Here is a 24,080-nt window from a genome sequence, read left to right on the forward strand (position 1 = left end):
GACTGGAGAATGCTGCAAGGTTTTGGAGACCATATGAATACAAATACAACGCCACAACAGGCAAATTGCCCAACGAGGTGGCTGACGTAAGAACATCATGGATCCCCGAGCCATTTTTTGGAGGCTCTACCTACTACTGCTACACCACACATGCACTCCGCCCACACCCCCCCCCCCACACACACACACCCCCCCCCCCCACACACACACACCCCATACCTACAGAGGGACATAGATTTGGTTGACGGGGTGTGTGCAGAGAAGAGCTACAAGTGCTTTTGTTAGCGCACAAGGCTTGAGCTATGAAGAAAGACTTGATTCCTTGAATATTTTTAGATTGGAGGAATGCAGGTGTTGGGGGGGGGGGAATATGATCGAAGTGTTTAAAATTTTCAAAGGGATGGATAGGATGGACCATCAGTCATTAATAGACCCTCAATCAACTGCTTCGACAAAGGGACATCAGTATCGTTTAGTGAGAGAGAACTCCAGGTCATGGTATAATGGAGTTTTTCCCATAATAGGGAAATGGGATCATGTTGGAATTAACAATTGATACGTTTAAGTAGTACGATGACATATTGGGATAAATTGAGAAGCTATCCATACTTAGTTAAGACAACCATAATCATCTTTTTTATGGACAGTGTTTTATATATTGGTAAGTTTTTTTTAGTGATGTATGCTTTTATACTGGATTGTTATATATTTTGGTTATATTTAATATCCATATTTTTTGTGGATAAATTTTTTTAGCCACCTCGTTGGGCAATTTGCCTGTTGTGGCTCTTGTATTTTTATAATTTAGTGCCGATTAATATAAAATTATTTCGAGAATGTACACACAGAGCAGATAGAAAAACCGATGATGCATACAGATCATACTACTTTCTAGCAGGGTATGTCAATTTAAATTTGCTGGATTTGAATCATGAATTTTATTCATTTTGAATTTTTACTCGCATGTATCAGAATGGGTCTTTTTTTTTTTTTGATTGACTCCTTGGTAAATTTATTTTTTTTATACTATTATATGATAACAATAAAATTTGATTTGAAAATTCAAAGATTCAAATTACCCAATGTTTTTTTAAACATCATACATTTAAATCACAAAATTCAAATGCCAATAATTTAGTAATATAGTAGTCATATATATCTTAAGAAATATATTTTGAGGTTATCTGGCTATACAGGATATACTTTTGTCTCCCTTGGTCTGTACTTTGCCCGAGGGGTAGACCAGTCTGGTGGATTGCAGCTGAGACCCCAAAGATTACATGGGATGAGCTGAACAAATAGTATTTGGCAAAACCTGACATGCAGCAATAGAAACAAATTTCAGAAAGTTTTCTATGGTAGAGGCGAGCTATACAGGTAGGAATAGTGACGGCAACATATTCAGAGTATTTGGCATGAAAGAGTCTGAGATTTTGATATATTCAGGTCTCAAAGAGTTGTCACCGTTTGACACTTCAGAGCTTTCTGGTTGCTCAATAATTTGATAATGTTCCATTGGAATGGGTGACAAATTTTTACTCGGTGTAACCAAAGTCTTAATTTATCCATTGCAGTCATGCACTGCAAAATAAAAATACAAAACATTAGCACAGAAGACTTAGGATCAAATGCATTGACAGTGACCAAGTTATAAAGTACATACAGTCTAACCTCGTTGTAGGCCCCTCCCCCACAACGATTAAGTGCTTGAATTTTTCAGTGAACAAATCTTCCATATGTAGAGATTACACATGCTAATTTGTGATTCAATATAATGCCAAACTCGTTGTAGTGCCAGAAACTTGCGAGACAAATGGTGGCATTACATCTGGTGGGTTTTGACTTTTTTTAAAGTGAATTCCAAGGTTAAATAATACCAATTTCAGTTTTCAAACAAATTTTTGAAAAATAAAATAGTTTTAAAAATAATTATTAAACCAAAATTATTTTTGGTTTAATAATTATTAAACCAAATTGAATATTGGTTTCAATTTTTATTTGCTTATATTGTCTCGAACCTCCCATACAATCTATACAAATTATTTCGCAGGTATCTGGCTACAGGATGTACCTTTGCTTCCCTTGGTCTGTTACTTTGCCCGAGGGGAGACCACAGTTGGGCTGATTGTAACTTTGAATGAAATTATTGTATTTAATTCACTCTTTTATGATTCTCATGGCATAATACATGTAAAATGTTGCAAATACTGTACATATAGTGTCATTTATAGTGTCTCATTAGCTTCAAAGTATATGAACTGATCACTATTGGCCTGATAATATTTCACACTAATTAAAAGGAGCCAGACAATTTTCCAATTAGTTGAATGCATTGCAATAAGGCAGGTTTCCAATTCGCTTAACACATATGTTTGGATAAGGTTACTTGTATACATATTCTTCTGTAACATTTTTTTTTCTTTGTACATTAGAACCTCGTCATAACAGACTGAAAGTTATCCATTATAATGAAAGTCCAGTTTACATAGGTGGAAATAGAACTGAAAGTCTGGGGGCATGTGATGTCAATTTATTTATATGCATATAAATTAGGTTAGTTTTCTCCCCCATTGACACTGGGATTGATGGGGGCATTCCTCCCCTTCCCCCCCCCTGTATCTCTACTCCTGCTGGTTTATAACATAATTCTTATAGGGGTGTAATGTTACAGGGCGTGCATCAATGAAAGAATAGTAATTAGCTGTAAACACAGTTTATTATGTATCAAATAAAAACAGCCTTAAAAATAGGTTGAAGTTGAAAAAGATGAATTTGACCTTCATGTCAGTAAATAGTGGAACCTCCATAAATCTGGCGTGTCCATTAACGTGTTGACCCAAAGCAGATGTTAAGTTAGCAGGGTTTTGTTTGATCTCACCCTCACTAACATTGATGTATGCATGTATAATTATGTGTATATGTACAGTTCTATCTCATAATCAAATAAACAAAATGATACATTTTTTTTGCAAAAAGTTTCCAAATCTTAAATTGGAGTGAAAAAAACATGGCATGTGACAATAGTTGTGTTTAAAAAAAATCGAACTACATATTTGTGACTTGTAGTCCACAGGTTTATTTTTCAGGTTCAGAGCAGTGGGAAGTGACCCTATTCCCAGGTGTGAAGAATATCAATGCAAACAGGGGAATCAGAAGTGTTTCAAACCTGTGGGTGCTCGTCTTGAGCTTTACATAGGAAATTTTAATTTTTGAATAAATTCTGTCGGTGCTAGGATCCTGGCCATATATTATCATGGGTGATGGAATACCCACAGCACTCCTAGCTCCGACGCCACTGCGTGTAAACACAGTGAAACCAATGCACAGGTAATTTGAAAACGTAATGGTAATAATACAGCACAAATTTTAGTTGACTTAAACAGGGTTTAAACATCTTGTGTTGAGTATATATATACAGGGTTCCCAGCAACCTGGAAAGTCAGGGAATCTGAAAACGGTCAGGGAAAATATGAAATATTTGTCAAAAGTCAGGGAAAATTCTAAATACTTGGGAAAAGTCAGGGAAAATTTGAAGGGGGGAAAATCAGAGGATAAATCTACATTCAAATGGTTTACCTTCACTTTTTTCCATGGAAGATTATTTTTCAGATCCCCAGGGAGAGGAAAAAAAATCCTTATTAGCATTTTCCTCCAGATCTCCTACTGAGAGAAATGTCTTATCAGTTGAAGGGTGGGATTTTACAATGTTGGCCAAGAAACAATCTGCCCTCTGAGTAAATAGATGGAGGGAATCTAAAGTGGAGAGACCCTCCTTTCCAATGTTGAAATCAAAGCCAATACCAGCTCTTAACTTCTTTACTATTTCTTCTGAAAAAACATTTTATTTTCTTGTTTTTTTTTTTTCCTGCCTGTGGGTAGAGAACCTTTAGGCCCACTGAGCGGATGTGGGTCCAGATCCCAGATCCGCATGCCCTTTCACACGAGCACTAAAGTTCTTAAAAATCTTTAGTTTGAAATTTGTGCATAAAAACTTTTTTCCCCCAATTTTTGTAATTATTTTTCTCCTTCACCCCTGATTTAGTGCTCATAGGCAGCCTAGAGCTATTCTTTGGTGGTTTAATCTAGAGTCCCATAGAATAATCTTAATAGTTTAATCTTAACATAAAGATGCCTTTTCAGTTTGATCATCACAATTAGTCAATGAGAGAATATATCTCAAAATATTTTCAAAAGGTTTTGAAAAAAAATCTAAGATCTGTGTTTTTCGAAAATATGAAAAAAAAATTCCAAAAACATATCCAATGATGTTCCAAAAAAAAAAATCAGGAGATATCAAAGACTTTGCAAGTAGAAAAAGGGGAAGGGGTGGAGACTTTCAAAATGTCTGTGCTTAGAAATATTCACATCACAATTCTGTGTTAAGCCTGGATTATACTATAAAAATTTTATAATTCTTTTATAAATGCAACCAATAAGCTGATCGGTTGCATTTTCTCGAATGTAACCGATAAATTTATTGGTTGCTTTGTTTCAAGTTTTATAAAATAACTTTCATAAACCTTTTAGAGTGAAATCCCATTCTTAGATTAGTCATTTCTGAAATATAATTTTTTTTTTAAGTTTATAGACTCAATATCATGTAAAGTATATATGTAGGTACTGGGGGTGGGACACACACACCAAAACTATTAAAGTGCTTAGGGCTTTCAAACGTGTTAATCCAGCCCTGAGTGAACGGCATACATGGATAACGTTGTTTAATAAAAGTATTTAGTTTTAAAAATAAAAAAATAAATATTTAAAACAATTTTAAATATTTATATTTTTAAAATTTAAAAAGAAAAAATTAAAAATTTGTAATTAAATTCAAAAGTTATTAAATTATTCGGTCAATTATATTCGTAATGAATTATAGAACGGCTTATAATTTTGGTCCCGTCAGTGTTCATTGTTGGCAGGTTTTATTATATAAAATTGTAAAGTATGGACAAAAGGCAGTTGAAGTTGCTATATCTCCTTTATCTCAGAAGGAAACGGAGGGATAGACGTATATATGTGGGTACATCCTATTGATGCACAGGGACCTTCATATGGTGTTTTTATATTTATGTCAAATAATTAAAAAAATTCCATGCAAAATCATCTTGAAAAAGTAGCCAAAGATGCGGACTAATCCGCGTCGTGTGAAATGCTCCAAATAGCCTAATGTATGAAACTTGTATGTGCGGATGTGGAGCCCGCACATAGGTTTTGACACATGCGGACGACGTCCGGACCCGCATGAACATTTCAAAGGTGCGGGCGCATTCCACATAGTCTGAAATGTTCTGTATATACCAATTGTTAAAACTTCTTCCGGACCTTCGTCCGCATCCACTCTGTGTGAAAGGGCCCTTAACCTTTATATGTTGAAGAATGATTTGAATTCAGTTATCTCTGTTAAATTTCCAAGGAAACTAGTGTTGTGTACAAGATCATATACACCGTTTGATTTTGTAAGGAGTGGTGGTGGCGGCAAAATATTAGCATCTGTCTGTAATGTGCTTTTCAACGGTATATTACCGTGAAATGATATACAGTCGCCCCCCCCCCCCTGTATTCGCGGTTCCTGTATTTGTAGTTTTTTTCCCTTCATTGGATTTTTTCCTCAGCAATCATCATTTACATGTTTTGTTTAGAAAATTTGAGTTGTGCCTGTTTAGGATGGCTCATTTGTCTAGTGCTACTGATAATGCTCCAAAAATACAAAAAAAAAAAAAAAAAAAAAAATTATATATATTGATTATGCTTGGCAAAAGTAAGTCAGTTGCTGCTGTGGCTCACCACCAGATGATTTTCATGATATAGATCCCTCTATATTACGTTCTTCACATGTAGAAAAATTGGTAGAGGAAGTCTTGTCAACATACTCCAACATACTTGATATGAAGAAGAAACGGCAAACAGGAATTACAATGTTCTTTCAGAAAACATCACAGACAATCAATCGCTGCACCCTCATTTACATTTCCTTATAATTTTGCGTTACCCTGCTTTTCTCATGATGTTCAATAATCAAGATGAAAAAAATATATATATGGTTTCAGTTATTTGCAATTTCCCATATTTTTCTCACCCCCAGAATGTAACCCCCACAAATACGGGGGAGGGGGTTGACTATAATTTAGAGCATAGTTTCCTAACCTTTTTTGTCCCATCACCCCCCTTCAGAAATTTTTTTCACCCATCGCAATCTAATCCATAGGATCCTATGTTATACCTGTAGCTTCTACTGCCCCCTGGAACATTCCATCGCCCCCAAGGGGGTGTTAACACCCATGTTGGGAATCACTGATTTAGTGATATTAGATGGTTTAGAATTATATATGCGTGTGACAGTGTACGTGCATTTGGTCAGGGAAATTTTTGAATTTGGTCAGGGAAATGATCAAGCGGATTTTGCTGGGAACCCTGATATAGAGAGGTTTCTCCCCAATGAATTCAGTTTTGTGCCAACTATGAGAATGTCATAAAAAATATTGAGTTATCAGGGTAGTCACTTATCGAGGACCTACTGCATTTATTTTTAAACACATTAATATAATAAAAAAGGGCTAGGATTTCTAAAAATATTTTAAGAAAATGTAACGAGGAAATTGTTATGCCCACCTAATTCATTTATTAAATGATTAAAGTAGAAAATCACATTTAAAAATTTTTAGCGAAAAATTTAATCATAATAACATTGCATACCCAGCTCAAAGCACGTGCTTTAGGCCCCTCCCGGCTTTAATTTCTCACGGACCACCATCAAAAACAAAGCCTACTTTCTTAAGCCAAAAAATAAATAAAAATTCATCCCATGCTGACTGAATGTCATGAAGGTATGTCCATTTTTCATCACGTTCATATATCTAAACAATGAAAAAATAGCTTCACTGCGATGAATAAATATTGTTTATTATATGAAAAAAATGCTACATACCTGACAAATTTACTTCCTTGCCTATTTCACTCCAAGCTTTCTCAACAGCATCCTTCCTGGAGTAACTAGGCCTCGTATAGTCATATAATTTTGGATACTTCTCAACGAAACAGAAGAATTTCAGATTAAAGACCTCCATTTTTCCTGACGATTCGATTGGAATCGTACTTCTGTAACATCCCTTAATAGGGTTACGTGCCCAGTTCGAATTATCCAATTAAAAGCAGACAATAAGCAGGAAACAAACAAACAAGTTGTTTTGTATCACTTCAAAAGGCTTTATTACATTAACGGTTATTTTACATTAAGTTAGACTTCGTTCATTAAAACAATTTTTTTTGCGTTAAAGTCAATTATTCAAACATCAATTTATAAAAAAGCGGGGATCTCACCGCAGAAGTCCATGTCCATTTAGCTGGACATACCTTTCTTCTCGCAGACTAAGAGATGCAAGTGCACTAGATACGATAGCGATGTAGATCTGTTCACATCGTTGGAACCAACCGAAGAACAGTGTCCCAAGTTTCAGAGCAAGTCATTGGCAACCAGTTTCCAGGTAGACCTCCCAGCAATCGTAGATGACAGTCCATCGAAGCCCAGCCAGTTGAACGTCGAAGATGGAGGTACTGCACGTTTCTATAGCGTTAGACCAGAAGTTTCGTCACGAACCAGACCATTCAAGGTTTCATCTGCCAGAGGGCAACTAGTCACGGGTTGAACTGCAAGACTCGTTAATTGGTTATTTAGCTTTTATAAAAACATCTTCACCGGAGGGAACAAGAATGGTAGTTATTTAGATCATAACATTATTTTGAAATTTCACAACCGAAGCCGAGAACAAGCTACTCAAGTAGCCAAAGCAAGAGGTGAATACTTGAATGAACGAACGAATGAATGCGATTAGTGAGATCGAGAGACGCACTTTTATACATCGTAAACTGGCTTTAACTTTTGGACCATTCGTCCACCGGCAAAATTCTCGATAAAAATTCAACCTTTCACAAAAATAATTTGCATACAAAACAAAGTCAAAAAATATTTCAAATTTTCTCAGTGGCAACGCTAAACGTAATCGGGCGAGCTGGCCAGGCTGTCTGATCACGCCTCTTACATCAAATACTGAAAACACAAAATAATTATTCCGGCGGAAGTCTGCAGCCAACCGCCGAAACAGGTAATTAAAAATACAATAACAATATAAGGAGACGATGTGATATCTCCCCCGGGAGAATCCCCAAACTAAATAATAATTAAATGTATGTTACAAGAGAAATTAATTTTGGTGGGACATCAGCCTCCTGACCTTGGTTCCGTCCTCGTCAAACGACCGCAAGACCCCACCCTACAGCCGTAGGACTAAGCTGACTTTCTGGCTTGTGACGGTATGCCAGTGGAACTTCTGGATGGTTTCTGATAGCTGAGTGGTCCCTGGGGCCTAAACATGACTATTTCCCAAATAACGAATTAACAACAGTAACAGAGAAAGATGTTATCCTGATCTGTTACACTTCTTTTCACATCGCACGAAACACCAATCACCAAGCGTAAAAATTGCCAAGCAATTGTGCCGTTGGCGGTCTCCAACTCATTTAGTTGAGAAGTGAGGGAGAGGGAAAAAAGAATCGTGGTTCGCTCGCTAAGGAATCGCTCCGTATGCGGATGACCTAACTTTTAAGTACAGTAGATCCTGCTTATAACATTTTTCAAAAAACTTTCATAAAAAAACATTGTAAGCAGGAAAACACTTTAAACCGGAAATCTTAATGAGAATAATTTTGAGTTGGGACGACGAAAATAAGTCTTACTAAGTGGAAAAATTTCTAAATGGGAACGTTATAAGCGGGATTGACTGTATATTGGGCGCGGTAGCCCAGGTCGATAAGATACTCGCCTAAAGTACTGAAGGATGTGCAGAGGTGTCGCGAGTTCGATACCCAGTTTGTCCTTGTCGGAAAACTTTCCTGACACAGGTACAACCGAAACGACGACGTAACTATAAAAAAAATTGCTACCGTCCCTCATCGAGGGCTCGACTAGTATAAAAACAAGCCTGCCATTCAGAATCGGCAATAAATTGTAGGCCCCTGTCTAATTAGCCCTCGTGTGCAGGAAACGACCGTGGTGCGACAAAAATGATCAAATGACTGTATATTTGTTTTAGATTCATTACATGTGCTAAATTCACATGTTCAATTTTTGGAGGCTTTTCCTACTAGTAGTAAATAAACCTTCGAATAGAACATGTTTTTAGAAATGAATTATTTGATTCACAGATACCTCATTCTCCTACCCAGAACACGGCCCACTGCTCTATCCCAATGAAGAGATATAAGCAGGTGATCAAAGACCTGGGGCATGTGGGAAAAATTCATAGAGATACTAGTGAATTATGGGGGAAAGGGGGGAACCATACTTTTTCCAGATTATTTTTTTTGAGAGTGACCCACTCTCACTCAAAAGGGACCCAAATTTTTTGAATAACCTAGGACCCAGGTAAATTAGAGTACAGCGGCATCTCGGTACCCCTTTCAGTTTTTCAGGAATCTTTCATCTTGAGTGTATAATTAAAATTAACTTAGTTTCTAATTAAATATATTGCAGTATCCAATAATCATTTTTAACAATTTTTTTATAAGTGATCTGTTAAATTTTTCAAATATTTGTTACTCTAGGTGGGCAATACAAAAGTTTTATCAATTGTTGCTTTTCTAGTTCACAATTTATGGGTTTTCGACTGTTGAAAAATAGTAATCTTGAGAAACTCAAACGAATTAACTTTGATTTGTAATTTTAAGGGTGTGTCTATACTCATGTACAAAATCGTGCAACATGTCTCTAGACATTTGTACAACAAATTGGGTGTTCTGCAATTTCTCATAAACTGAAATTGCAAGTCTATGGTCCAGGTCTTTGACTACCTGTTTATATCTCTTTGCTATAGCTGCCAAGTCTCCTGGATTTCTACTATCTCCCGGACTCCCAAAAATATCTTTTATCTCCCGAATTTTGCCCATGATTGTAAAAAAAAATCCCTACATTTGGGGAAAAAATTATTCCCAAGAATTTACCTGAAAAAAAAAAAAACAGCTGCTGTTTCATAAGCATTGTGTAAATTTGAAATCCAAAATTGGCATGATCACGTGTATTTGCTTTATCTGTATGTCACGTTTCGGGCCCGACTGATATTTTTTAGTTTGCACGATTTGATTTTTGAGCTGTAATTTAACCCAAGGAATTTAACTTACTGGTTGGCCATGATTAGTGATGGCTTGCATGGTGTCAGTTTTTGCAACTGGAAAATATCCCTAAAATTTCCTTTTTGCTAATGAAAAATCCGTATAATGGTTTAAAGATCCCTTTTACATTTATTTTTGTACAGATTTGGATCTGTGTAAAAACCTCCTGAATTCTCATTCTCCAAAGTTGGCAGCTATGCTTTGTTGAGACACAGCGGTGAAGCCATGTTCTGGTTAGGAGGAGGTGGTCTATGGTGTCCCATCTCAGATAGGAAATGTTTAGACTGTTCACTTAACATTTCGTAGTGTCATAGACATAGTCTCTGTCCAGATTACCCCTACCCGTATGCATCCGTCTTGTTTTTTTTACATTATTTGATATTCGTTTTCAAATAATTATGTGATCCACAGAAAAGACTTCAATATTAATAGAAGATTTTCATAACATAATGCATCTTGTTTTCGGGATATTGCACTGGCTGACTAAAAGAGTCATACATAAAAAGTGACAAACCACACATCTGTAGCAATTTTTCTTTGCAAAGTGAAATTTCAAAAACCAGAACAATTTTCTAGCTTCGATCTTTCAAGTAAATCTTCCAAATTTAGGGCTATCTAATACAGCATTCCACTAAAATTTTTGATTTAGCTTTGTGTTAATTTAAAATAATTGCTGCACGAGCAGTAACCTCACTGGTCATGGTATTCTGCAAACTGAATGTAGATGAGATGGATACATGATAAAATTGATACTGTCTTGCAATTTGTTTGTGGTCATCTACAGAAAAATTCACAATTTGTCTACACAGTGATTCACTACTATGTGTACAAGCTGCTGGGAAAAGTAGATGGCTGAAAGACGTCAGAATTGTATAGTAATGCAGGGTCAGAAATGCATTCATCACATGACAGTGAGAATGCTTAAGAAATGAAAGAACGACAGGTGAGGGAAGAACGTTATATGGGAAAGTAAGTAGCTGGTGGCAGATATTATATATAGATATGTTTGATGTTTTGGTCATCAGCTACAATCAACTCAAGATTTTAAAATACAGCTATGGAGTGCAACGTGTTAAAGAATCCCTTGTCAAGTCCCCTAATAATAATTCAGTCAGTCTGATTTTTACCATGGGTGAGTGCACCATCCATGAAGATCCATACTTATATCTTGCTCATTTTACAATATTCCTGAAACTGTGATGTGTTACCCTGGCCAGGTAACCCATCACACCTTTGTTTAATATCCGATTCCTTATGTGAATCAGTTTTGCTAAAAGGTTCTATTTTTTCAAAAATATATATTTAAATATTTTTTGTATGAAATAGAACGTCCACGTCGATCAGGGGTCTGCATGTTTTGCGTGTATAAATAGTCCTGTATATAAGAGCTCGACCTGCTGTTAATTTGTTCAGCACTATCTATCTAGTAATCATGTCTTGGAGTGTTCCACGTGTCTTTTTTTGGAATTTTATTTCTCCTATAATTTAACTTCATGTCCAGGCTATTGGCAACAAATTTGGATGATCTCTATTTGATGTATCAGTGATAAATCTGGTAACATTGTTCTAATCTAACCACATGTTAGAACATAGTTTGTCAAACTTTTTGTTCCATCGCCCTCCTTCTTTTTAATTTTTTTTCTCTTACCGCTCCCCCCACTCAAGTGAACCCATAGGATCCTAAGTTAAATTTGTAGGTTCTATTGCCCCCTGGACCACATTCCATCGCCAACCAGGGGGCAGTATTGCCAACTTTGGGAGACACTGCGTTAGAAAAACGTAAGGGGAAAAAATATAAGAAAAGGAAAAATAAATTAATACAAAGTAAAAACAAGATAAGTAGATAAGGGATTATACATTAGATTTCTCTTTCACTCTCACCTTAGGTGTTCTCTTTCACTGTTACATGTATATAGTAGAAAGATGTGCATTGTGTGTGGGGGGAAAAAATCACTAATGAATTTATTCCTCTGGCATTTGGCTGAAATATTTTGTCTGTGGTTGTAAAGGGATTGAGCTGCTAAACTCATTTTCCATGCATTGATTGCGATCATATTGAAATGAGTAATTGTTGCCCTACAAAATATGCTAATTTAAGGCCACTGGATGGTCTTCAAATAGTTCCAATAACTTCTAGGTGTGTGGATGTGTAATGTCTGTCATAGACATAGGTAACTCTTTTAGTTTCAGCTCTTGGGTGGCGGATCTCCTATCATTGTTTGTTAAGTGTTTTACGTGGACCTCGTCAATAAAAGTTTACTGTGAACATGATGTGCTTAAGACTAATGGTAATTTTGTTATAATACAAATGATCTAGAGCAGGGATGACCAACTTCTTTCTGTTCGTGGGCCAGCATGGTCAGCTGCTGCGTCACGGGCCTTCACCAGTGGTGCCTCTTTGGCATATAAGCTGCACATCATTTAAATTAATTATTAAAATCACATTATTCTAAATAACTGGTTTGTAAGCAGTTTGTTAAATCAGGAAATCCACTGTTGAAACCGATAGCTCAAATAATGATCATGAATTTAATTTAATACACTGTACTTTTACCTTGTCTGAGGCTGCACAAAATTATTTTTAAGGCCAGCTGTTGTATGTATTTTTGGCCCAAAACTGTTTTTTTGTTACCAAGTCATTTCTGTCATTTTGCTTTAGCTGGAGTCAATCTTATAGGATACTGAATTAGCACTATAAAAAACATTTCAAATTAAAAAAAAAGGTTTTTTTCTATAAGGCTATAATTATGTCTTTGTGGCGGGCGGTACCTTCCCACTTGTCCTACTTTTTCTAATTTTTTGAGTGGGAGCTGTGCATATATTGATACATCATTATATCATATCGATATGGTAATGTAAAATAGATGTATCACAATGTAAAATTTACAATATATCCCAGTCCTATTTAGGGGTTACACATATAAATTCAAAAAAAAAATTTCACCAATCCCTTATAAATTCCACAGAGCTGGGCCGTCTTAAGATGATCATTTGCGTTTAGGCCAAATGATTTTTCGGAGGCTTTACTTGGCAAATTTACATGCTTGTTATTGAAAATGTCAAATAGATCTTTTTGTGAAGCCCCTCTTTCTCTTGAGGTCCTCGGGCCGTACCCGGTGGGCCCATGTGTTGAGACGGCACTGCCACAGAAGAATGTTTACGAGGTGCAGTGTGGTTAACTAGTAGCACTTGAAATGTTCTGTAATTTTTATTTGAAACTTAATTCCATTAACCATCCCATAAATTCTATATATTCACCATAAAATTACACTTATGTAATTTGAAAAAGCTGTGTTTATTTTGGTTAAAAGTATTTTTATTCCTTTAGGATGACTTTAAAGCACCAAGACAATTGAAGATTTGGACATGCCATATTCTTAGAGGGGAACATTGTGATAATTTTTTGAAAGGGTGCCTTATGGTTCAATAATGATTGTGCCATTTTTCTAAGCAGGGATATTTTTAGTGCCTGATTATTTGAGAAAAATTGAACTTTTTTTGTTGTAAATTTCTTAGGTAAAACAGTGGCATTTGTATATCATGTCATTGTTTAATTCAAATCATATTGTAAACAAATTATTTTTTGCTATATACAAGATGTTATAGGCTTCCAAATCTTTGCATTGCCTGTGAGTTACAGAGAAAAAAATGGTTGTTATGTATTGTTCTAATTTGGGGGGGAGGGGGGTATTTGAGAAATATTTCCATTGTATTTTATGGGGGGTGTTCTTTTTTTTACATCAAGTTCTCAATGTTATCTCAATTGCATTATAAGTTTCAATATGTGCCATTTTTAATAAAATGTAGAAAAATCTAAATTAGAATTATTTCATGTATGTTCTTCCCGGTGACTTCTTTCTGTATAAATTGGTTAACTATATTATATTTTCCTGTTATTATTTCCATATGATCATTTTCGATTTGAACTGAAGTTGTTTTAAAATGCTCTAGTCATGCTTTCCTGCAATTCTGGGAACAATAAGTTAGATAACATAATTTTTTTTTTGTTATATCAACATATGTATATTAATTTATGCCTAATATTCACTTCACCTGTGCCTATCATCACATAATGACAGTGTTTTCTATGTTTTTGGTGGAAACCATTGTTAATGATGTTGAAAAAATATTTGAATACAGTCGAATCCTGATTTAACGCCACTATTTATTTTGCAAAATTGTAGTGCTATAAAGAATTTTGTGTTATATCTAATCACAGTTTTACACGTGTAAGGCCTAAAAGGTGGAGATTTATTCACTGAAAATTTCGGGAGTGACATCAGGGTGCTATAACAGGGTTCGGCTGTGTTTATCGAGTTTACCTAGCATTTTTTTCATATCTTTTATTTCATTGCAATTTGCACTGATGATTATAAATTACTGTATTGAATAAAACAGGATTTTTATTCTCTTAAGCAATACTAGTAAAGAGCCTTATGGGTAAAAAATTAATGAATTTGGAATTTTTCAGCTGGAAGTTTGATTAGGAACTTGAGACTGAAATATTCATATAATAAAGACAATATAGGAATCTAGATGTTAGAAACCTTTTGTATTTATTGCGTTTTTGTGTGTAATATTTTTTTCAAGTTTGACAGATGTCATAACAGTCTTGAATGTCTTGCATCGTTGGCTTTTCTTTGTTCATAATTATTTATTTTAATTGAAATATTATAAAATTTATAACAATCATATATTTTGTTGAGCTGCAAAAATTACTAATGAAATATTTATCTCCTTACACACAGACTTTGAGCACATAAAATTTGTTGCATGCATGAATTCAAAGATTTGCTCAGTAATGTTTATGGTTGAAGTGACGCTTTCGTTAAAGTCTTGAAAAGTTTGTTCTAATTTTATTTAATGATTGAATCTCTTCATGGGCATAAAAAATTTTTGAAACATCAATGATACAGTATAATGGTGGTAATTTATATTTTGTATTTTCACACCAAAATTCAATTTTCATATGCTTTGAGCTCCAAGGCTACGTATAATCGCATCTTCTAAATACAATAAAACCTCTCTTATACATCCAACGCCTTTTAATCCAAAATTTACTATAAATTGCCCTTAAAAAATCCTGTTTCTTACTTTTGTTACTGTAGAATATACGTGCAGTAATTCATAAAAAATATATAACTAAAAGTATTCTTAATTATAATGTATTTGCCTAATATTTGTGTCACATAATATTTCTATGTGTAAGTATTTGATGGATTCAATATACATTACTTACATAACCAGTTCACTGGTTTCAATACCTCTATTGTTTAGCTGACCTTCGGCTTCAATTAAGTTGGATAAGAGTGGTTCTACTGTGCTAGTTTTACATGGAAGGAGTTTTTTTGTACTTTACATGCATTTTCGATATTCAGATATTTTCTGATGGTACCATCAACTGGGGTGGCTTTGCCAAATTTTAAAATTGAAATTAAAAATTTTCATTCTCTACCCATTGATTAAAAGTCTAAAATAAAATATTTGTTTGGTTCATGGTTCATAGATATGATTTATATAGTTACTTTAATAGATCCATTAAAGTAACTACATAAATCATATCTATGAACCATAAAGAATGAAGGAAAAAAACTCCTTCCTTTTTTTTTATGAAAAAAAAAAGTCATCCGCCATAATGCCCACCACCTGATTTGTATATATAACAAGGTGTCTGGATTTAGGGCAATGGCTGTTAAGCAAACCATAATGACAGCAAAAGTAATGCAAAGCAATAAAATTTTATTAACATACAATTTTCTAACATAATTGAAAAAGAAACTTAAGTCTCTTAAACCATTCAAATTGGATAAATTAAACAGGAAACTAAAATAATGGGAAATCATTAGTTTCAATAATATCTAGCGAAGTCTTTGTACCTTTCTTTAGGGTAGTTAGCACAATGTCGTTTAGAGAAATACTTCAGCAATGTTATTTTGGTGAACATTACCAAGAACTCCTCCCCAAAGGTAGTCTCATTTACATGTAAAACAAATGTAGTGCCTCAAACAATCAGCTATGCTATAAAAAACATTTTTTCCAAAATTGAGCAGTCATCCCAGTTAACGGTATACCATATATCACAATATACTATACAATGATTATAAAGGCAATTGAAAACTGTAGTGGTGATATTAAGTTGTATGTCAAGGCCGATTTCTCTATTTTTCTGGCCTTTTTTTTTTTATAGTAAACTCTATCATTTTTTAGTTTTAAAGTACATGAACTTTTGACGTTTCCCCAATGTTGCTCAGGTGTCATCATGAAATGTTTCTTGTATGTCCAATCCCAATATATATTTTGTGCAGTATTGAAATCGATACTGGCCTGTTTATTTTTCAGACAATTTTTAAAATGTGGTTTTTTGATAGTTTTTGGTGTTCTGATTGTAGGATGTTTGTTTTATTCAGTGTTTTTTTTTTTTAAGTTTGTATGTGAAAATGACAAATTTTAGAATTCATATGGTAAAAAAAATAAAATATTGTAAATATATATATATTTGGAAGTGTATGTATAAACAATATTTTTCCTAAAATTAAAAAAAAAATTGTGAAAAATTATAATTGTTTATTTTGCCTACATTTTGAATTAAGTTGAAGAGAAGCTACTAAGGATAGAAACTCGAGATATTACTGGTGATTTTAGCCAAGATAATCAAGGCAATTGCTTCTGAGCATTTTTTTAATTGATTGCTATCAAATTTTTTTTAATAAGTTTCCATTAAATTTAAAGGTGCTTATTTTTTCCAATTTCTAAAATTAGTCTGGATTTCCTATTAAAGAATTGGAACACTCAGACCTGTTGAAAAATCAACTTTTGAACATGTTTTTCAGATATGAAAAATATATTGGCCAGTATTCTATTTATTCAATGATTGCATAAATGTTATGAACATTTGGTTTGAGTGCTCTTGTATTATTCCTTTTCAATTGTTATAGTTTCAGGATTTTCTTTAACATATATATACATTTTTCATAATTTATTTCAAATTATGTAGATTGAGTAGTTATGTAAAATTTATTCATGTTAGTCAATCTTGTATTGCTCATAAAATGAATGTGTACTGTCCAGGGAGTATAAAGGTACTGTTACATGGTGGATAGCTTTTTTTCTCTTGTGAGTAAATTTTTCTGTACCATTTTTTACCATGTAAAAACATCTATTTACAATTGAGTGTGCCAGACTATATAGCCGTATTTGAGAACCCGTTCCTTCATTTTACTAATGAAGGTTTATATAACCTCCAAGTGTTGGTTTTCGAAAATAGACTGAACATTTATTTCTTACTTTATGAACCCAAGTACTTGAAAGATATGACATAAGTGTCAGTCTCATTAAGTCGTAGATATTTTTCTCTTAAAACTTGATGTGTGGAAGATATGTGAAGACGACCAAGTTTTAATTTCATACGTTAGCTGTTAGTTTAAAATGCATAATTAAATTAAGAGTTTGTTATGGAACTTGTTTATTTCACACTTTTCCCTTCTAAGTTAATCTATCACTGCTATAATTTCACTGAGTTTATGCTGATAGATATTTGCTATGCTTGTGTTGCTTCATTATGTTTGTCATTGGTTCAAGAGTATGAGTAAAACCATATGAAACAGGTAATGAATAAAGATGACAATGATCTGGTATCAATTTATAATCAAACAGGATTTATATCAGCATCATTTATTTTGCTGGAGTAGTTATTATAAATTTTTTTTTTACAGCAAAGGCTGAAATTTTGTGATCAACTAGTATTGTTAATTACCTTTGAAAAGCTCATGTTATTCTTTTCAAACAATTAAAAAAAAGTGATGTTGAGCAATAAAAGAATAAATTTAACCAATTGTGCATTATTTGGGTAGTTCTCAGAGAAGTGTATAAGACATTTTTTAAAAATATAGTTGTGCAATGAATGTATATTTCTTAAAAGTTTATCGCAATGTATCTATTTTTGATAAAAGTTTATAATGCCTCTTGTGCTTCTTATAACCTTTTTCTTACCGGATTCGCTAATATTCTTTGAAAGTGATTTTTAAAATTTTTGATATTTTTGTAAAAAAATATTTGATTCTCAAATATGAATTTCACTACAAAATCAACAGTTGTCTTGTGAACATCACAAGTCTTGTACTGATCGAAATGGGGGAACTTTGATTCTATCAAATTCAAGCAGGAGCATATGACATTAGTGGGCTTGGTAGATATATTTTTTATTGTTATATCAGGTTCTGAACTCCATTTATGTATGTAAGTCAACTTCACACTGTATTTGTATCTCTGATGTTTTTCAGCAAGAAATTTATATTTGAAAAGCAATCTTGTTTTTCCATAATCATATCAGTTTTATCAATAAATATTTTGCTTTGAAGTTTCACATGTCAATTTCAAGTATTAACCCTTGACTGGTTATGTATCATTGAGACTCAGTTTCTTGTTTATTTTTCTTTACCAACGCTGTTCCTTTGTTTTACCATTTTTGGCAGCTGGATATTTGGTTTAGATACACCCTTCAGCAGTGAATTTGATTTGTTATTGTTGGTTTTTTAAATTGTAAAATTTATGATCCTTTATTATGTGTAACTATTTTTAAATAATTTTTTATCATTTTTACTACTAGTTCAACATATTCAGTTTCAACACATCCATTGTGCATGACATCAATAAGATAAATAATTATAAATGCCTTAGTATTGGATTTTAGTAAAAGAATATGAATCTTATGGTTTTTCGGATGGCTAGAATCATTAGAGATGATCCGAACCTTGTAATTATAGCCTAAAAATTAAATCACTGACCACTATGCATATTGTGTTTATGATAAACAGCTTATCTCCAGTGCTGTTCATAACCATAATATAACCAAGGGAAAATACCATAGGAATATTTTCATGCTAAAATTAAGTGAAGTTATTCAATCTTAGTTGTTTCCGAGTTGCTATTTAGACATAGAATAAAATAATTATGACAATCTAGGTATTTAAGCTAGTACATTTTCCATAGCCAAGATGAAGTATATAATGAACAGTTTGTTAATCATTCGCTGCCAGCAGGAAAATGATAGCTACATAAGTGAAAAAATTTAGTTGAGCTTTTTTTGTAAAAAATTGTTTGATATAATAAGTCGCACAAATTTCGCAAGGGTTAATTACTTTGATAACATCAATTTAACATCACCAGTTAAGGGTTAAATGTGGAAGATATATTTATAAGAAAGCATTATAGTGTTGACATTTGTATAAATGATTATTGTATATATTCAGTTTTGTAAATTAAAGCTCTAAGAATTATTTTATAATGCTTTATCTATAAATCACCAAAAATCACTTTCATACATTACACAGAATCTTACTAGCTAGGTGAATTCTTGATTGGAAGGGGCGATGTGTTTATGTGTATGAATTGAAATACATATAAATAAAACTTTATTTACAGTCAGGTTTTATGCTCAACCCAGATAATCCCTCGTTGCTAATAATACAAACTTTCTTATATGTATGTATTTCTTGTGTATATCTATGCAAAACATGTTTTGTGACAGACATTTTATAAAGGTTAATTTTTCTTTGATGTAAAATCATTAAATACTTCATAGCAAATAATGCAAGCTACAATATTGCCAAATTATGCTTAGCAAATAACATTAAACATTGAATTAGATTTCTGTGGTTGCCATATGTTTGCTTTTAAGGTGCTAGTCAATGCAGTTACACAGTTGTCTTACTGAAATTTTGTTGGCAAATTGAATGCATTTTCTGGTGGGTTTCAATACAGTCCCTTAAATGTGTGGGGGGTTATACCAGCTATCTGTAGTTTCTAAAGAATGATATAAGGGTTTTGATCTAAATGTTTTTGTGGTTTTATATCTAAAATCAAATCTGTAAGCTTTAAATAATAGCTTTATCCAGTGGCCTGTTTATGCTTCAGCTATTTTTCAATGCATAAGGTTATGCCACATATCTATACATGGTCTAGTCGGTCATTTTATAAAAATGTTTTGTGTGTGGTCATTTATTAAAACAAAATCCTAGTCTCAATCTTTATTTCTAATGGGAAGTTGAATTTTATAGCTTGAAATTTTAAGCATTTGTCCTGCTCCATAAAACTTAATGCCAAATTTTAAAGTATTTGGGGGGGGGGGTGTGAATCCAATACATTTATAACTGTACAAGATATCTTCTAGTTTTCTGAAACTGAAGTGTTCTAAATCTGGTCCCCACCAATGCCAAAATCTTTTGCTATGTGTCACTAAAATGTGAAACTTTCCTTTAACATGCATCACACGTTTGTAAATATTGTTGTGGGTATGGAAATTGTTTGAATATAGTTGTATTCGAATTTTGATATATTTTGTATTCTTTCTTGCATGGTTGTTGCATATCTGTTTATAAAGGCTGGTTTATGGATAAGAATGAATTAGTGCTTGTGCTGGTGTTTTTCTTCTTTTTGTTGGACATATATGGTTATAACGTTCAATTTTTTTTTTGTTTTAAATACTGTGTTCATGTTGTTTTCCCATTATAATGAATCTGAAATGGTATACTGTATGGGTAAGCTATGTATTCAGCACTGGGATGAAATAAATTTTTTCCAAAAAATCAACATGATGTACATTTTTTTTTATTTACTTACAATATACATAAATACTTTCTATGGATTTAAATGAACCAGAGTTCGTCAGACTTTCTCTTGCAACCTTGTGATGGCTGTCTTAAAGGGTATAATGAAAGAATTTATAAAATTGTAGTATACAAGACATACGTTACTGAAGGTGTGTTTTGCATAGTGTGAAATATACAGGGTGCACAAGTAACAAAATAATACATATGGCATTTCACTGGCAAACTATTGATCGTAGAGGCATACTTCCAATTAGAAAAAGTATCCAAATAACACTTAGTACTTAGATATGTCATTCATGTTTCGAGGGGTTGTATAGTTATTAAAATAAAAGAATTAACTTTTTATACAGTTCCCGTATGCTCAAAAACTCTAAGGTATCCGATTACGTTGAAAATGTCATTTTGGAAGAAAATATGGATTTTCATTTTTTTATAAAAGCCCTATTTGTTGGGATTCCAAAACGGGCCTTGTTTTGTTTATATGATGTTTAGAATCAAAGTTACGTTCACTTTATTGTTGCGTTTTTACATACATGTAATACGCGAATAAAGACTTTAAAGGTGTTTTACGAAGAATGTTATTTTTGACATTTTACTTGACTTTGTGACACAATTTGTGAAAATTGATGATGCATTGCATCCTTACGAAATTTTAATGTGATATTTTGCTATATATTGTCGAGGTTAGGAACCAAAATCTAAGGTCTATCACATATATTTTTTGAATTAGTGTTTTATGGACAAAATGTAGGATGAAATTTCAAAAAATTCACACGTACTTAAACATATTTTGGTGTAACTTATGAACATATCATGCAATCCTTTAAATTTTGGTTCATAACCTGCAACATTACTAGCTAAATGCACTGTGAAAATCACAAAACATTTCATTAATAAAATTTTTTGCAATCGTGTTTTGAATATCACATGAATTTTGCCTAAAATTTGACATAAAAATGACTTTTTCATAGAAAATATAATATACCAAAATTTGTCACTGTTTTCACCATTTCGAGACACTTTATATCAAAAAATGTATTTAAAGTTCACTCCAGAACCATTTTAAAGAAAAGTGACAAGAAATGTAGTCGGATACCTTAGAAGTTGCTGCCCTCTCTCAATATCAACAGAAAAAAACCCATGTTTTTATAATTACGTTTTTAATCGAGATATTTGAATTCGAAAAAGTGAGGAAAGTTGGGGGAAAAAAGGGATTTAATGTGAGAAAATTGCTTTTTTCACCCTGGATTTTTAACGCTGTTTTTCCCCAACTTTCATCCGTTTTTCGAATATCTCTGAATATTGCACTTAAAAAACAGTATTTTTCATTGACACCAGCAGAGACAGTGCAACTATAATTGGGTTTTTTGAGCACACAGATTGTATGAAAGTTAGTTTTATAATTTTAATATCTATACACAACCCTTTGCAACATAAATGACATATCTAAGTACTACCCGTTATTTGGCTAATTTTTCTAATTAGAAGTACGCCTCTAGGATCAATACAGGTGACCAAGGCCGCAACTAGTGGGAAGCAGGCGGGTCTGGTGCCCTGGGTGCTGGACCAGAAGGGGTGCCAAAATGCCTGCTTACCCCGGGTGACTTTTACATGGCAAACTATTTAGTGCGATAGTGCAAGTCCCAAACCGAGTTGGCAATCTGTGTGATCTGCGACTTTGGGCTTGAGAATACAAATAATTACCATGGCAAATTGCAAGTGACTCTTGGATGTTCTCTCACGAATCTTCAGGATACTGTCCTTTCATTATGATAATGATTCACTGTAATGCCTAATGATGTAGCATGTGAAACCTGGGCTCTCACTACCTCAGACTGTTTGTGCTCGCTCCGAGACATCTTATTGCTGCCCATCGCATATCAACACAAATTATATCATGTATTTGTTTTCCTGACACGGGTACAACAAAAACGGTGACATGACCGCAGAAAAAATTTTTACCACAGGGAGTCCCCATCAAGGGGTTAGCGCACCAACCTGTCAATGAGTATAAAAAAACAAGCCTGCCGTTCGGAATCGGCAATAAATTGTAGGTCCTGTGGTCTATATATAAAATTAGCCCTCGTGTGCAAACACAGAAAATGACCGTGGTGCGACAAAAATTATCAATGATGTATTCGTCTTTTAAAATTTGGCTATTCGACTTTTCTTTTACAATGAAAAAGTTTGTTGCTCAACTTTTGAGGAGCATGGGTTGGAGCTCGAAAACAAAAGGCGGCATGCATTTATTGTAAGAGTTTGCTATACTCACCATATAGATCTAAACTACATCTATGAAATTTCATCATTAAACTTACAAATGTGTGAGCATAAGACAGTAGTTAATAGGGTATTTCAATTATCTGTATTTCAATTGGGTGAACCTATCATCTTAGAAATCAACATGAGAGAGATTTCGTTTAATTGGTGCTCGACTATATTATTTTTTGTATCGGAAGCTACTTATATATATATAGGAGTACTTTTATTTTGTATTTGATTCTTACTAATTCCGAGGTATTGAACATGTTCTTGTTGGTGACAACTTTTCCTCTGGGGACCATTGGGTTTTTAGCTTTGTAGTTTCTTCTAGGGTGAACTTATTAACAAAAAAAATATATAGTTCACTGTTTTCGAAGAACCAACTTTGAACTTTCAAGGAAAGGTTGATGGTAATTTTCAAAGACAATGGAGAATTTAGGACAAACCTTATCCGATGTTTTAATGACGTCATTCCCTTTGTTAGTAAAAAGCTCATTTGTCTGTACCACCCCTCTTCATGGATAATGTACGTAATCCATATCTTGAAAAAGGGCATTCAGAGAGTATAAAAGTGGAAAAGGTGACCTGTCATCATTTGCTGAAAATTTAAAATTGTAAAGAAGAAAAGATAAATATATATATATAGGGCGCATTAGTGGTGACGTCACGACCGGCAGCGCTGATTTCAAACAAACATGAGCTGGGCGAGATTATAAAGGAAAACTGCTGCCATCTATATTAACGAAAATGTTCAAGTGATTTAAGATTGCTGTCTGTTCTGCTTCTGTGTCTCGCTCTCTCGAGCATTCGCTATCATGTAGCCAACGTGTTAACATCTATTTCTTTCGTGCTTCTTCCTTTATCATGTGTGTATGTGTATTAAATGTAATAATTGAAAGAGTTCACTTCCTCTTCCACTCGGACGAATGTTTCAGCGAGTATGAAACATGAAACTGCCTGATGAGAGCTGGTATGTTTTTTTCGACATTGCTTTCCTTTATCACGCTCGAGTTTCGTGGCACTGGTATCTATTTATATATTGATGTTTAT

The 24,080-nt window shown here is 33.6% G+C and overlaps 1 protein-coding gene and 1 long non-coding RNA gene across 4 annotated transcripts in view; both read left to right on the top strand.

The window, feature by feature from the left end:
- Positions 1-13,629, top strand: part of LOC149084801 (la-related protein 1-like) — a 232,126-nt gene extending 218,497 nt beyond the window's left edge. For all 3 annotated transcript variants that reach the window (XM_089232541.1, XM_089232542.1, XM_089232543.1), the window contains one exon: positions 13,490-13,629. The gene's annotated coding sequence lies outside the window, so the exon portion shown is untranslated. The remainder of the gene's footprint in view (positions 1-13,489) is intronic.
- A 10,233-nt stretch (positions 13,630-23,862) lies between these two features.
- The window catches only part of LOC149084803 (uncharacterized), a 29,132-nt gene continuing 28,914 nt past the window's right edge, over positions 23,863-24,080 (top strand). The window contains exon 1 of the long non-coding RNA XR_016192876.1: positions 23,863-24,000. This is a non-coding gene — a long non-coding RNA (uncharacterized LOC149084803). The remainder of the gene's footprint in view (positions 24,001-24,080) is intronic.

This window comes from Pholcus phalangioides, unplaced genomic scaffold (assembly GCF_987345545.1).
Source record: "Pholcus phalangioides strain wild (caught in Gottingen) unplaced genomic scaffold, Ppha-v1.0 ptg000007l_1, whole genome shotgun sequence".
Taxonomy (NCBI): Eukaryota; Metazoa; Arthropoda; class Arachnida; order Araneae; family Pholcidae; genus Pholcus; species Pholcus phalangioides.